Here is a 15,910-nt window from a genome sequence, read left to right as displayed (position 1 = left end):
TCAAGGAAGTTAGCAGGCGGAGGCCCCACAGTCTGCCTGCGCTCCAAGCCCCCTCCTACTGCTCACGTCAAAGGAGAATTTCTCCGGATGGCGCCCGCTGCTCCTGGAAATGCCCCAAACGTCAGCTCTGCCGCCTCCCAGCAATTTGGAGAACCATGCAGGAGAGGAGGGGAGCCCCTTCTGTACTGAGTAGCGTCACTCCAAGACCCTCTGCCTACCGGCTTGCCTGCTCACTTACCCTTCTGAAGGTCGAGTCAGGAGGAGCCTCTGCATGGGGTCCCCCAAGACCCCTGGGGCCCTTGCCTGATTGGGGCAGGCCAGCCACAGAGACCCCTCCCCATGAAACCTGGGTGAGCAGAGGAGAGCTGTGGGTGTAGAATGGCCATTTCGCTTAAAAGGGGTGGTTGCTGGTAGCAGCCCACCCACTGCAAGTCTTGAACCCCCCCGGGCTGCATTTCCTGACCATGCAGGGGGCAGGGAGGAGCCCCAGGTGTCCTAAGACTCAGCCAGATGCCACCAAGGCTAGCGAGGAACTCGGCTTCTGGGCCAAAAGTGCCAACTCCACCACCCAGCATGACTGCTGCAAAATGGCCAGGCCACCCCATTCCTGCCCCCGCTGCTGCCATGAGGGAACTTGGGGACACGTCCCTGCCACCACATGCCCTAGCTGACCTGACCCAATGGCCTGGAAGGCACACAGCAACCCACTCCATCAAGGGGACCCTACGCTGGAGCCCCCAGCTGCCTCTTTCCTGGATCCCTGGCCAGGGTGGGCAGGGGCACCCTCCTGTCCTCTTCTTCTCCCTGGGACTAGGCTGAGAGAGGAGAACCTTGCCCCTGGCCACTGCCACCAGCTTGCTAGCCCTTGCATAACATCCTTTGGGGGCATTTGCGGTCCAGAGGCTGCCGGAATCTACCTGAGACTCCAGGCAACCGCTGGACTCCTCGGAGGCCCTCCTGCTCCTGTCCCCAGCATCCCAGCCCCCTACCCTCAACACACCGACCCTCACACTAGTGTCTCCCTGAGCGGCGGCTCCCAGTGCAGCCTCGGCGGCAGCCGGATAAACAAGCCCTGCTCCCCCCCTCCTCTCCACGCCGCCACCACCATCAGCACTGAGAAAAATCAAATGAAATGAAACAAAATAAAATGGGTGCGGGAGGAAGGGGAGAGCGGAGTGGGGCGCTTTTTATTTTTTATTTGCTCATGCTGGGGGATGCCGGTACTTACTTGGCTACGAAAATCACCACCAATCCTGCACGGGTTCCAGGCGGGCAGCCCCGTAATCGCGGTGCGGCAGCTGGTGCCGCGGCTGAGCCCAGCCAGCGTGCCCGGGTCCCTCTGCAGACTGTACCATCCTGCCCGAGCGGCTGGGGGGGCGGGGGGCGGAGGCGCGGCGGCTCTAGGAGAGCATCGCGCCCGCAGAATGCAATCCCGGGGGAGGCGGAGGCCGCCCTCGGCTGCCGGAGGCTGGGGGAGGGCCGAGGGGCGGGCCGGGCCGCTGGGGGCGCTGGGGGTGCTGGGGGCGGAGAGTGCGGGCCGGGGGTGTGTGGACCGAACCACCGCCGCCGTGTTGTTTGCGGTTTTAATTCCTCCCGTGGGATCCGGAGGAACCAAAGCTGGCAGAGTCCCAGGAATATGCCCGCTCCCCAGAAGCGAGAGGGAATGTCAAGGGCATGGGGACGAGAGGGTTGGGGCTGAGCGCGAGGAGAAGGGGTCCCGAGAGTGGTGGGAGGAGAAGTGGGAGCAGAAAGGGGACGGTTTTGCTCAAATAGCCCCTAAGTCATCCTTCACTTTCTGGGGACTTTCTTAGGTTGGGCAGGGGTTCCGGTCCCCCTCTTGGTGGCCATGATGCCCCCAGACCCGAGGGGCAAAGGTTGCATGGGGGACAAGTAGACTCAACACAGCCGAAATCCATCTGTGGTTGCAGGGCTAGTGGGGCAGAGACTGCAGTCAGTTCCCTGCGGCCGCCTCTTCATTACCTCTGAAACCGGCCACCCAATTGTGCACCCCCCACCTGCCCTGGGAGTGGGGCAGGGCTGGCAGTAGACCCCCTCAAGGGGTCATTCTTTTGCTGCCAGGGGCCCACCAGGAGGGGTATATGCATGTGTCTGTATTTTCACATAATCTCCAGGGATATCTGCATCGAGCTGGGGGCTGACTGCACTAGGGGGCTGGCCATGTGGGGGACCCCCAGGGATCCCCCAGTGAGTAGTCTGCAAGAATGCAAACCCCCTAGCCAGCTACCCACTTCCTCCAGTCCATCTCCTCCAGATGGACTCATCTCCAGTCCATCTCGGCCCCTTTAATTCTGGGCAGGTGAGCTCACCACCTCAGCAAGGTTAGGAGGTCAGGGTGGGAGAGGGAACTCTCCAATGTTCTGGACCCCCCCCCCATTGCTCTGCCCCCACCTCCCCAGGGGTGCCGTGCTGGGAGGGAGGGGACGTAAGGTGGGAGAACCTTCAGGACCAGTGTCTCATGGCACCTGTCGGTGCGGAGGGGGTACATGGGGGGAAGGGGCAGGCTGGGGGTTGCCCCAGGAACCAGCTCCAAGCGGAGGCAGCCTCCTTCCCCTGCTCCCATCCCTTGCCCACCTCTGAGCTGCCCGCCCAAGCGTCCCGTGTTGCCGCTCCATCCCTGGGCTGGCACAGAATATCAATTTGTCTCGTTAAGCTGAAAGTCTGCACTGCACCAAAATCAGAACCCGGCCGTGCAGAGGGGCCGCAGGAGGCAGAAAGCCAGAAGCACCCGCGCGGGCCTGCCGGCAGGACCTGCTGGTAGCCCATTCCTGTTCAGCCCCCAGCCTCACTAAAGGGTCCCATCGGCCCCTGCCAGTGGCCTCAATGCTCACAGGATGCTGAGAAGTTTAGGATGCCCAGCACTGGGTTCTCATTCAAGGCTCTGGGCTGTATGTGGCAGGGCTGTGACCACACACCGGGGAAGGTCTCCTGCTGGGGTTCCCTCGGAACAGTCCAGGACCCCCGTCAGAGAGACCCCTGCCACCTGCCAACAGCCAGGGCTTGGGAGCTTCCAGAGCAGCCTCATCTTGGGGGTGTAGGAGAGAGAACGCTACCCTTTTAGAGAGGGAAATGGGGGGATCTGGCTGGCCAATCCTCTGGGTGGACTTCCAAGTCAACGCTGGCCCTGATCAGCCCCTTCCCCAGGGGCTGGGGCCAGGCCAGGTGCCTCCCCTTCCCCAGGTCTATGGACAGTCCTACTTCCCACAGTGGGGCCGAGAAAAGGTGTGCTGGGGTGGTTAGGGTGAGGGTGGGCAAAGGGCAGTGGGTGAAAGGCCCCCGGTGGCTCACATCTGGCCAAGCGAATGTGTCTGTCCAGGAGTGCCACCATTATTAGTGTGCCCTCTTTGCCAACTGTGTTCTCTAAGCACAAAACAAACAGCCCCAGAAGTAGCCTACTAGGAGCCACCCTTCGTCAATACAGTCCCTCTGTGCCCGGCACCCTTGACAGTTTGTGCAGGCCACCTGCAGAACACTGAACCATTTCATTCTTACAACTAGGGTGACTAGTGTGGGCACCAGATGAGTAGGCCGCATGTGGCTTAGGAGAACGAGGTGGTGAGGGTGAGTTTGCACAGCCAGTAAAGGGTTTACCACGCGTGTGACCGAGGTCTGTGGTTTCCAGGCCCAGGGTTCCCTATGTGGGAAGGCCAGCTGGGTGTGGGCTAGCGAGGAGCCCTGTATTTGTCCACTTGGAAGTCCTGTGTTCTGTCTGCCCAGGTGGGCTGGACCTCACCAATAAGATACCAATAGCCAAACTCTCAGGCCTTAGAACTGGCACCAGGCCAAGATCCCATCTCCTTGCCATTCCAGGCCCTATGTCCTTCAGTCTCAAGCGCATGCTTCAGTGATTGCATGCTACCCATCTGCAGGAGCAGCCCAAGTGTTGAGTAGTGTGGTGTGCAAGTGTTTCCTTGCATATATTCTCTGCTTCCAGGCCTGTGAACTCCTATTCATCCTTCAAAGTCCAACTGAAATGCCCCTTGGCTACATAGTCCTTCCCGATTCCATAAACTGAGTTGGTTCCTGCCTCTGTCCTACCTCTCTGACCACAATGGTTTCCATGCTTGTCTCCCGTGGCTGTGACTACATTGGATGTCTCCAGGGTCCCGGGTGCTGTCTCCCAGCAAGTGGTAGGTACCACAGTGAAGGCTTGAATGAGTCTGCTGCTGTGTGATTTTGAGTCACCAAATGCTAGAACCAAAAGTACCCTGGAGAATTCACACTCCATCTTCCCATTTTACAGGTGAACAAGCAGAGACCTCAAGAAAAAGAGGTGAGCTCTCTGTCTAAAGTCATTCTGAAGGCTGAAATCTGGCCACAGGCACCCATCTGCTGTCCCTGCCCTATCATTTCCTGTAGCACATACATGTGGGTCATCTGGCCTGTCCTTCCAGGATATGTTAGGGGACAGAGGCTGCTGGGCAGGCAGAGGTGTTGGGAAATCAGACAAACAATGGCGCTAGTGTTGCAACTCTGGGAAGGTTGGAAACGACAGGTCAGGGTCATTCGCAGGGAAGAGGGAGGAAGAGGCAGGGGCCAGCAGGAGGGACACTGACCGTTCTGTCTCCAGCCTGATTTGGCTCAAGGTGGCAGACTGAGCATCGGGCTTGGGGAGAGGCACGGGAAGTTGGGGAAGGGTGGGGAGAGCCAGTCTTCTCTGGTTTTCGGACAGTGTTTAGTTGGCCAGACCCTGTTTTGTCCCTGGGGGAGAGGTCTTGGAGCCGGGGCAGGGAGCCAGTGGAAAATGTCGCTCTGCGTAGGGCCGGGGTGGGGAGTTTGGGCCAGTCTGCTGGGGCAGCACTGCCCAGGTGATGGATGAGGTAGGTATGGACAGGTCTGAGGGAGGAGGATGGAACGCAGGCAGAGGCTGGCAGCGTCCCCTCTGAGAGGCACGAGCTCTGGGTTTCCCCGCTTCTTTCAGGAAGCGTGGCTGGGGGCTCACCTGTACTTGCTTTTTTTTTTTCCCTGGCTCAGGGTCTTAAGACATGCAGGCAGGGGTCCTTGGTGGCTCTTGGGTGGGGTTGGCAGCTGCCGCAAAGAGCTGCTAACTGGCCCCTTAGGTGCCCAGTCTTTTCCTAGGGCCCTTCACATCTCTCCTCTGGCCTCCTCGGAGCACCCTCGGATCTGTGGGCATTTCCCTGTTCTACAGAAGAGGAAATGGAGGCCTGGTGATTTCAGGGACTTGCTTCAAAGTTCAGAGCCAGTGAGAGCTGTAGCTGAGAGAGAGCAGATTTACCCAACTCAAGCCTCAGTTCCTTCCCTCTGCTCCTGCCTGACCTGACCCAAGTTTGAGGCAACGATTCATCATCTCCTGGGTCTGTGACCTTGAGGAGCTGTGGCCGCAGGCTATGGGAGACGGATGGCCTAGCTTGTTCCAAATCTCCCCTCCAGCTGCACAGGAGCCCCAGACTTACTCCCTATGCCCACCAAGGTCCAAAACTCCCTTAGCCAACCAGGTCTGGGGTGAGGGTTTTGTGGCCACCAGGCCTGGGTTCAGCTCCTGATCCCTGTTTCTTGACATGTGACTTGGGCAAATGACTGGATGTCCCTGAGTCCCGATTTTCTCATTTGCAAAATGGGCACCACACTGCCTATCTGTAAATTAAAGGAAAACAGCAGCTGTTTTTAATAGAAGAGACACAGGGCTGGGGTCCCTAGAAGGTCCCTGGTAAATGCTGGGGGCTGGTTCTCCTCTGGTCCCTCCTCTCTGTATATGATGGTTCTCGGTTACCACCAGGCCCCCAAACGTCCCCTCCTGCCACTGTTCCCTCAGTGAGGAGGTGCAGGCCTGGCTTCTGACGAACTCAAGCCAGCCGCCGTTCAAATCAACCTGCTATATATAAGCACAGGGCCTCACACAACCCCGAGAGGTAGGTCCTTCTCCATCTCCATTTTACAGATGAGGAAACTGAGGCACAGCAAAGTGAAACAATGTTACTCAAGGTCATGGAGTGAGTAGGGGAAGTGGGACTAGAAAGTGCAATGGCATGAGGCTCTGCCCCACCCCAGGGACCCTATGGGAGGTGAGTGTGAACCTGGGTCCAGGTCAGGGGGGACCTGGATTTCCCACAGCTGTGGCCACACAGGTCAGAAAGCAGCAGCTCTGGGAGAGCCCACTCCAGCTTCCCACCAGGGCTGGTTGCCTCTGCCTCCCTTTTGGGAGGCCAGAAGCCAAGGTAGGGTTTGAGCTCACACTGCTACTGCAAATGGAGCCTGTGAAGCCAATTGGGTGCTGGGTGCCTTCCCTCCTGTGAGAACAGAAAGTCTGGGGAGTTGGGAGTGGCTGGGAGGACCGCCTAGGGGAGGCCGCCTTTTCCAGGCTGGCCTGGGGGACAGTCTCACCCTGCTACCCCTGCAGGCCACCGCCCACTCCCATCCCTCCACCGGCCTCCTCTCCTCTTCTGCCACACCGCCCCCATTTACCCACCCCCTGCAGCGCTCTCTAAATCCCCTTCAACCCTTCTTTGGCTGCCCTGTGTCATCCAGTGTAAACCCTGAGGCCTGTGTGACTGTCCGGACCCCTTCCCTTCCCCTCCGCCCACACCAGTCTCCTCTGCTCCTCAAGTGCCTCTGGATCTTGGCACGCGCCAGCCCCTCTGCCAGGGATGCCTTCCCTCCCGATGCCTTCCTTCCCCACGTCTGTGCCTGGCAGACTCCTACTCATCCTTCAGGAGCCCGCTCCAGCAGCTACTTCTTCATGAAGTTTTCTTGATTACCCCCCAAAGTCCCTGCTCCCCACTAAGAGTTTGTCTCAATTCACTTTTTTTTTTTTTGCTATGGGGAATTAACCCAGAGGGACTCAACCGCTGAGCTACATCCCTGGTCCTTTTTATCTTTTATTTGAGACAAGATCTTGTTAAGTTGCTTAGGGCCTCGCTGAGTTGCTGAGGCTGACCTTGAACTTGCAATCCTGCTGCCTCAGTCTTCTGAGTTGCTAGCGTCACAGGTGTGCGCCGCTGCACGCGGCTTTGTGCATCTGTCCCTCTGGTTAAGGTATTCCTAGAGGACAGGAAATAGTCTCACTTGCCTTGGTATCCCTAGTATTGGGCAGAGAGTCTCAATTCCTTTTAGTGATTGAACTCATGATGATAAGTTTGTTGAATGTAAAAGCAGTCCCCCTTGTAGTTTTGAACCATGTTTGCATCTCTATTACTCTGGAAATGTTTTTTGGATTCGCTCAGGAGTCCTGGCTTAGGATTTGCTATTTTCTGAGCCTATTAGTGACCTTTGGGAAAAACAGAGAGAAACCCCAACTTCATTCAAATACTCCTGCTCAGAGATGTCCTAACTGGAGTTAGGGTGCCTGAGTCCAGGGTTGTATTCCAGGCAAGCTGAGCACTCAGGGAGGAGCCCCTGTCCCTAAATGCTCCCATCGTGGCCTACAGCTTGACATTCCACCATTAGGAATTCATTTTTTTGGATCATTCGGTCAACAAGTATTTATTTAGCTCTCACTGGATGTGAGGCACTGTGCTGGATTCTTGAGTCGACATTTAAGTGTGGATGTGCTACTTCAGTTTCTGGAAGACTAAAAGAAGAAGAAGAGGAGGAAGGAGGAAATGAAGGGGTAAGGTTGATAAATGCAAGAATGTCAGGAGAAAAAGGGGGTGAACTTGTCATTTGTTGAGCACCTGCAGCGGGCTGGGCTTCTCACGTGCAAACTGTTATCAACTCTACTCCACCACCCCAGGAAGGTTTGGTGTTATCAGCCCTCAACCTAGAGATGCAGAAACAAGCCCAGAGAGGGTCAGGGGACTGCTCAGGGGCACACAGCTATGTGTCACAGGACTGAAGATTCAAATGTGACATTGTCTTGCACTCTTTCTGTTCACCCTATGAGGACACTATGGGGACCCAGCAGGGGAAGAAGGTCCCCACTGAGGGCAGGAGCAGAGGGTGACAATTGAGAAGGTTATGAGGTGACAGGTCTACTGGGCATTCCTGGGATCATTAGGGAATCAAACAGCCACCCCAGTCTCCATGTCCTGTCCGAATTGCGGAGAGGACACAAGGCGTCTTCTGAGCATGCTCACACACAAGCACACACAACAGCCCCGCTATGTGGAGTGTCACTCTCAGCTGAGTTTGGAGCGGGGAGGTGATGAGCCAGGACAACAGAGCTGGAACCAGAATCAGAACTCAGATCTTGCCTGGGCTCACACAGGTGCAGAGGTCACCAGGTCACCCCTTATTGGTTTCCAGGTGGCCAGGGCTCTCAGAGCCCCCACAGCTCTTCCTTGCCACTCAAGCCCCACCCTCTGGGGCCCCAGGTCACCCAGGCGCCTCTTCGTCCTTCACTGCACCGGGTAGCAAGGGAGCAGGGGTGGGTGTGGGGAGCCCGGGACGCGGCTGAGGGGCCTCACTCAGAGCCCTGCTCCAGTTGATGGGCTGTCTGACTCTGGACAAGCTCCTCAACCTCTGGGGCCTCAGGTTCCTCATCGGTAAAGTGGGTAGGATGCTGCGTGCCACCTGCCTCTCCATCTGCTCATTTATTCAACAAATACCCATTGAGAACCTAGTACTCAGCTTCTGTGCCATGTGCCAAGAATACAGTGCAGGCAGAAAAGCCCCTGCTCTCAAGAGGGTCTGCAGACAGGAGTGAAATGACATGGTTATGCAAATCAGGGTGGAAGAGGCCGTGAGTGTGTTCAGCAGGGGACCAGGTGCCTCTGGCAAGAGCAGCAGGAACCACAGAGGGTCCCCCAAGGGGGATGATGACTGAGTGGGGCTGAAGGCTGAGCAGAAGCTCACCAGGTAAAAGAAGAGGGTGGTTTCTTGGTGAGGAGAATGGCGTGTGCAAAGGCCCTGAGGTTGGAAAGAACTTAGCAATTCAGAAGAAATGGAAAGAAGGCCTGAATGACTGGAACAAGAGAGTAACAAGGGGCAGAGAGGGGCCAGAACCAGGCACACGGAGTCCTGTGATTGATTCATAGATTCCTATTATTCTGGGAAAGGGGTTTAGAAGGGTTTTAAGAATGAAGTAGGATGGTGAATGGGACGGAGTGGGCTCTGACAAGGGGCCTGCTGCTAACAGAATCATGCACCAATGTCAGCCACACTGCAGTCACCTCCCACCTTCATTGTCACTGAGAGGTGACACTGACCAAAAAATTAGCACGTGTTAAGTGCTGTTTGCTTTAGAATTTCCCATGTGTTGACTCTTAATTCTCCCCAAGACCCTTTGAGGTCCCTTTGGTCACCATGGTGAGATGGAGGCACAGAGATCAGGTGACGGGATCAAGGGGGTCTTGGTGAGTGTGCTTGGGATTTGAATTCTGAGACCCACCCTGAGCTTTTGGGGGATGCATGAGTCCTGCCAGGGGGTCCAAAGAATGGCCCTGGGGAGCAGAGCAGGGAGGAGGGGAGAGGGGGCCAGAGCTGGGCCTGGAGGGGGAGGACAGGCAGGAATTGGCTGCCCTGGAGAGACTGGGGTGCTGATGGGGCCTTGCTGGGTTCCTTGAAGCTGTTCCCACAGGAATACTGTGCATACTCCCCGGTGGCTGCTGGGCCCAGAAACTTCTGGAAAGTCCTTCAGGGATGTGCCTTTGGGCTGGTTTATAGGCTTTTGTGTCCCTCCAGCCAATCCTACTCTTCCATTTTATAGATGGGGGACCCAAGGCCCAGACAGGGGCCACCTCTTGCCATGGACACAGAAAAGCCAGGGTTGGGAGGTCAGACTTGCAGCCTTTTAACCCCATAAAGAACGCTCTGTTCACCCCGTGGGGCCTCCTTGCTCAGAACCCACCCTTATCAGATGTGGCTACAAAGAGGTGTGCTGTCCAGGGAGACCTGTCACCAGTGGGATCGGTGAAGGCCCAGGTGGCCACTCTGCAGGCCCTATGTGGATGAGGATCCCCAAAGGCTGGGCCAGCTCTCTCACCAGCCCACCAGCAAGGAGCCCAGAAGATGGGCGGAGCACAAGGCCTGCAGTCAGCAGAGCCGGGACAGGAAACACTGGGACCTGTTCCCTCCAGCCCTCCTGACCTGCCAACCCCACAGGCTGGTTTACAGTGACCAAATCAAAGAAGGACATGGAACGGTCTTGCAAACCAAGCAGCTTCTCAGATGTAAGGTACGATTTCTCTGTGTGTCTGGGGGTCACAGAACATAAGGCAGGGTCTTGGGGACCAGAGAGATTGAACGCAGCTCTGTCACTTATTGGTGGAATTCCTTGAGCTGGTCACAAGGCCAATTTGAACTTCAGTTTCTACACCTGTGTAATGGGAATAATGTATCTGCAGCTCTGGGAGATCTGGGAGACATGATTTTGTACATGGCGCAAAGTAGGTGCTCAGCCAAGTCTAGGTTGCTCCTCCGTCATCTCTATTCTGCAAAGTCAGCGACACTTTTAAGTCATAGGGTTATCTGGTCTTTGGTTTTAAACAAAATGAAAGAGAACTTAAAGGCAGCATTGATTCATTCTTTAGCATTAATTGAGTACCTACTACATGCCTAGCGTGGGGGACAGTCTCAAGCTTGGCAGAAAGACATTCAGTTGCAAAGGACAAGAAGGAGAAGGGGTCTGGGGAGCCCTCTGGGGTGTTGAGCGGTGCGTTTTCCCTGAGGAGAGGGGAAGGTTGCATTCCAATTTTGTTCCTTCTCTGCAAGGGTAGCTGTGACCTCCCAGGACCTCCCCCAATGGTGGTAACCATCTCGCTGGGACTTGGCGGAAACTCTCGGCTGCCAGCCCCACAGACGATCCCCCCATTGGCCTCCACTTGAAAATCCAGCTCTGACTTGGAGCTCCCCTGGCTGGAGGCCAGGTGGGGGATGCCCAGGGCATGGGCACTGAGCACACAGACCTGGGTTTCACCATCACTGGACTCTATGACCCTGGGCAAGTCCCTTTACCTTTCTAAGCCTCATTTCTCTCAGTAACATGCCAGGCATATGTACCTCACAGTCTTGGCCTGGCAATGGACTGAGATGCTACCTGTAAAATATTTTCCCTGTCCTGTTATATGTACCACAAATAGTCTTTTAAAAATTACCCACAAGTCCCTCTTCTGTCCCTGAAACTAAGACGACACAAGTAACTCCATCTTGTGGCTTGGCTTCGAGTGCTCTGGAATTGCTTGGCCTGGCTCACAGAGTCAGCTGTGAGCATCAGTGACCCCACACTGAGCTTACACTCTGCCTCCATGGGACTATTTACACCAGAGAGACTGGCAAACACCATAAACCAGGATACCACCCCGCAGAAAGCCTGCGTTAGACATGTTTCTACAGCCCACAGAGCCCTGGGCGGGACCTCGATAGCTGCCTGGAGCCCATTACCTTTCAAGTCTCAGGGCCCTTTTCTACCTTGGTTCCCTCCATCTGTCCCTCCAGCAGATGGCCGCCCTGGCCCTGGTCTGGTACTGGTTCCCATCTCAGTGATGCTGATTTCTCTTATCTCTCTCTCTCGCCACCAGGATTGCTGATGGTCACCAATTTTCCTAAAGGTATTTCAGTGTCAGATGAGGTGACCCTGGTAAGGCACTGTCCTAAAAATCTAATAGCCATGAGCTCTCTCCTTCTCTTCCTTTATCCTTTCTCGTTGCTGAACCCAAAGGCCCTTCCCCAGCTCTTATCCTCTCTTCCTCGGGTATTCCAGATAGTTCCTCATTTAAATACTCATCCTTAAATCTCCAGAACATTCAACACCCACTCCTTGGACCTTCCCTTTTCAGTCCTGAAAGCCCTGGAGCTGGTGTGGTCCTGGTCCTTCTTTCTCCCTGTGTGGCACTGGACAAGTTACTAGACCTCCACAGCAACCATGGCAGTATTTATAAGGCTCTCACCTCCTGCCAGGCACCACACCCACAGCTTTCCAGGCTGATCTTCCATTTCCTCATCTGCAAAATGGGGGCAACCCAGCGACTCAACCCATGGAATTGTGGGATGCTCTCCAGCCACAGATTTGTGAGCTCGGCGTGCTGACGGGAAAGCGGCATGCTAACGCTGTTACTCTACTTTGAAGGGCAACGCTTGTTTAGATCTACAATTTTTAGATGTGTTTAAAAAAAAAAAAAAAAGTGCCACCAGCATGTTATTTATAGTCAGCTCCCGTACAGGTTTTGATGGCTCCTAGCCTGCTCTGCTAAAAATAACCAGCGACAAAGGGCACCGCCGCTCTCCCTACCTGAGGAATCTACAGAGCAAGGTTTTTGATTCTCTGCCTTAGCGATGTGAGTGCTCCTGCCGGCTGAGGGTCAGGCCACGGTCCCTCCAGTGCCTCACCGGAGGGCCTGGGCACACAGGAGGAGCTGAGGGAGGCTATGGGAGACTGTGGGTCTCTGGAAGCCTGCTAGTGACACTGGGCAGGCACGTGCTGGCCTCGGTCACCTCTTCCCCTTGCCCAGCAAGAGGGGATGGTGGAACAACTATAGACTAAAGGGCAGGAGTACTGGGCCTGGTCCCTGGGGTACAGCGTGAGCCTCAGTTTCCCCATATTCAAAAGAGAGGGCTGGAGGTAAGAGCGGTGAGAAGGGTCTCTCAATCGTAAATGCACACAGTCGCTGTTCTTTCCCTCCCTCTGACCTGCAGACCTGGGGACTCATGTAATGCACATCTGCTGGTCCCTGATCATGGCAATGGAGACGACAGAGACACTCAGTCACATCTGTGGAGTGCTGGTGACCAACCACACAGGCCAAGATGGCCTGCAGTGGGGATTAACTCACTGCATCCTGGTAACCCTGCTGAGGAATCGTGTTGTCCCCTTCTGACAGATGAGGGAGGAGACTAAGCCCAGGGAGGTGATTTCACAGCAATCTGACACCGAACAGTGACGGCTCCATAATGTGGGCCAGGTATCACCTCCTGGCCTGCTCTTGGCTCCAGGCACTGAGTTAGGCATAGTGGGCAGGAGGCCAGGAGGACCAAGATCTTGCTTTGTCCACAGCTGAGGGAGTGATGGTCACAGACAGGATGACTCTCCTGCAGGCAGGGAGTGGCAATAGATGGACAAAGTCTGGGGCAGCCCTTGGGGGTCCAACAAGGAGCTGTTTCACATGGTCCTTGCCAGTTAGAAGATGGCAGGGAATGGCATTTCAGGGCTGGGGCATGGAGGTGGGGGGTTGGGGTGGGATTCACAGAAGATGACGGGGGTGGGGTGGGGTGGGGTGAACACACAACCCCACAGCAAGGAGGTTCACTTACCAGGGACCAGAACTCCTCCAACTTCAATAGTGATGTTTGCCAGACCACAAGTACTAGCATTGCTATAGTCTGAATCCTAACCCTACCCCAAAGGCCTGTGTGTTAAAGTCTTGGTCCCCAGCATGGTGCTCTTTGGAGGAGGTGGGCCCTTTAAGAGGTGGAACCTAGTGGGAGGTGCTTAGGTCACTAGGGGGCGTGCCCCCGGAGGGGGTTCCTGGAATTCTGCCCCTCCTCAATGACACCCAGGTGAGAAGTTTTGTTCTATTCCTGTTTCCCCACAGACCTGCAGCAAAGAGGGTCACTTAACCACAGGCTGGAACCTCCCAAACTATGAGCCAGCATAAACCTTTCTTCTTTATAAGTTGATTATCTCAGATATTGTGTGATAGGAACAGAAAGCTAGCACAAGCACACATTCAACTTTTGTCTTTAAATCGACTTCCTTAAAAAATACCAGACACCCGTTTAGTGCAAATGGCCCTCTGTATCCATAGTTTTCCATATCTTGTATTCAACCAACCACAGATCAGACATGTTTTACAAATTAACTCCGTACTGAATACGTACAGACTTTTTTGTCTTGTTATTATTCCCTGAACAACGCAGCCTAACAACTATTTGCACAGCATTTACACTGAATTAGGTATTATAAGTTCTCTAAGGGTGATTGAAGGCATACAGGAGGATTGTGTAGGTTCTATGCAAAGAATACACCATTTTCTAAGGGACATGAGTATCCATGGATGTGGGTTTTTGCAGGGGATCCTTGAACCAACCCCTCTCAGATACCTTGGGATGACTGCCTCATCTTAAGCCTTCATAGTCACAATATCATGGATTCACTTGGCCTTGTGTGTTTTCCTCCTAACACATTAAAATAAATATTAAATAGAAAGGGTGGGGCTGGGGATGGAGCTCAGTGGGGTGTGGGCTTGTCTAGAATGTGCAAGGCCCTGGGTTCCATTCGCAGCACCACAAAAAATAAAATAAAATGAAATAAAATAAATAAAATAAAATAATAAAGTGAGAACTTATTCACCCACTAAAATGGTAGATCTACCCTTTGGAAACCGTGCCCATGACCTTGGCCCCAGGTAGGTTTCAGGCGACTGAAAGGCCTCTTAGAGCTTCGGGGCAGGGGAAGCATGCCTGAGGGTCGCCCCTGCTCCCACAGGGGCTGGGTGCGCACAGCCCCGAGCTGAGGGCGTGCCCGTCCCTCGCCTAGCCACGCCTCCTGCTGGCCTCATCTCTCCTGTTTCATTGGGCCCAGCCGGTCCCCAGCCAAGCGCTGCTGTGGCCCGTTGTCCTGACCTCAATGACTAACACACATTCCTGGCCTAGTTAGAAAGCCCCTCGCCTCTCATATTTATAGCCACCTCCCGACTCCACCTGCGCCTCTGAGGGAGGCTCAACCCTTCCTAGAACCTTCTTCCTCTACGTCCTCCCTTCCCTGAGCCCTGTGTTCCCCACAGGACCCAGCACGCCCTCCTCTTTGAGGACAGGAGTAGAGCAGGGATTTCAGTGCTGAGTGACCATGGACAAGTGGCTTCCCCTCCTTGAAAGGAATCTGTAAAATGGGAGCCAATGTGTGCTTGCCAGGCTGAGCTAGGAGGAGGATTAAATGAGGTCCTCATTCTGGAATTGTAATACTTGTCAAGAGCCAACAGTGCACTAGACACCTAGAAACTCAGTTAATTCGTACTACGACCCCAGGAGGGGTGTACTATGGTTATGGTGTCCATGTTGCCGAGGAGGAAACTGAAGCACAGAAAAGTTAAGCAAGTCACCTAAGGTCACACAGCTAGCTGGGATTCAAAACAGACTCTAGAGTTTTGGCACAGAATGGTTCCTCAGTCAATCAGTTTGTCACCATTTGCTTCCTGCCTTTGGGGGTCTCCTTAATGACTTAAGCACCTTGCTCATGGTCTGCAACAAAGTGCCTGGGGAAGGAGCAAATAAGGAAGGTCAAGTGCAGGTCACAGACACAGTTCCTTCGAGGCCTGGTCCTCTCAAGGAAGTGATGGAGAATGTGTCTAATGAGGGACAGAGCAGGTGGGGGATGGGAATCACAGCTGGGACAGGGTGCCCTTTTCCAGAGGGGGTTGCTGAGGCCCAGAAAAGCACAAAGCAGCCTGGCGTCCGCAGGAAGTGAGGTGCTGGGGCTGCAGGAGTGGAGTCCTCCATCCTGGCCCTCACCCCACCCCACTTCCTTTCACCCCTGAATCCAAAAGGGGGAAACATCCAGCACATTTTTTCACATAAAGGTTTTGGGAACATGTATACATTGTCTCATGAGTGGGCACAGCTCTGAAAGAGGATTTCAAGAGGGAGAAGGCATATTGATTGTCTGGACCTGTGCTCGGGGTGCAGCCCTGGGCCAGGCAAGTTGGAATCACTTATTCACTCAACAAACACCTTCACACCAGCAGCCATGTGACTGCTTTACGGGGGGGGGGGGGAGCGGGGGGACTCCTGTTCTGGGCACAGGGCTGGGGCCAGACACATGGACTTTTCCCTATCCCAGTGGATGCAGGCTGTGCAGATCTGGCTGCACCCTAACCTGATCCCACATCATCACCCTGACAAGGTAAGAAGGGGCCGCTGGGAAGGTGTCCCTAAATTCAGCCCTAAGATAAAACTGTTTTCACATTCAAACGAAGCTCCGAGCCTTGGTGGTTTGGGGATCATGGAATTGAGAGAGGTGTCGGGCTGCTTGCCCTTACCCAGAAAATTGATGGCCGACCCTGAT

At 54.8% G+C, this 15,910-nt stretch overlaps 1 protein-coding gene across 11 annotated transcripts in view; it reads right to left on the bottom strand.

The window, feature by feature from the left end:
• The window catches only part of Atp2b2 (ATPase plasma membrane Ca2+ transporting 2), a 354,925-nt gene that overhangs the window by 168,015 nt on the left and 171,000 nt on the right, over window positions 1-15,910 (bottom strand). The window contains exon 1 of one of the 11 annotated variants that reach the window (XM_047534501.1): window positions 1,229-1,342. The exons of the other annotated variants lie outside the window; for them this stretch is intronic. The gene's annotated coding sequence lies outside the window, so the exon portion shown is untranslated. Of the gene's footprint in view, window positions 1-1,228; window positions 1,343-15,910 lie in introns of those variants that run through there. 11 annotated transcript variants of the gene reach the window in all.

This window comes from Sciurus carolinensis, chromosome 19, assembly GCF_902686445.1.
Source record: "Sciurus carolinensis chromosome 19, mSciCar1.2, whole genome shotgun sequence".
Lineage (NCBI taxonomy): Eukaryota > Metazoa > Chordata > Mammalia > Rodentia > Sciuridae > Sciurus > Sciurus carolinensis.
Note: the sequence above shows the minus strand (reverse complement) of the source record. Positions and strands in the feature narration are given on the sequence as shown.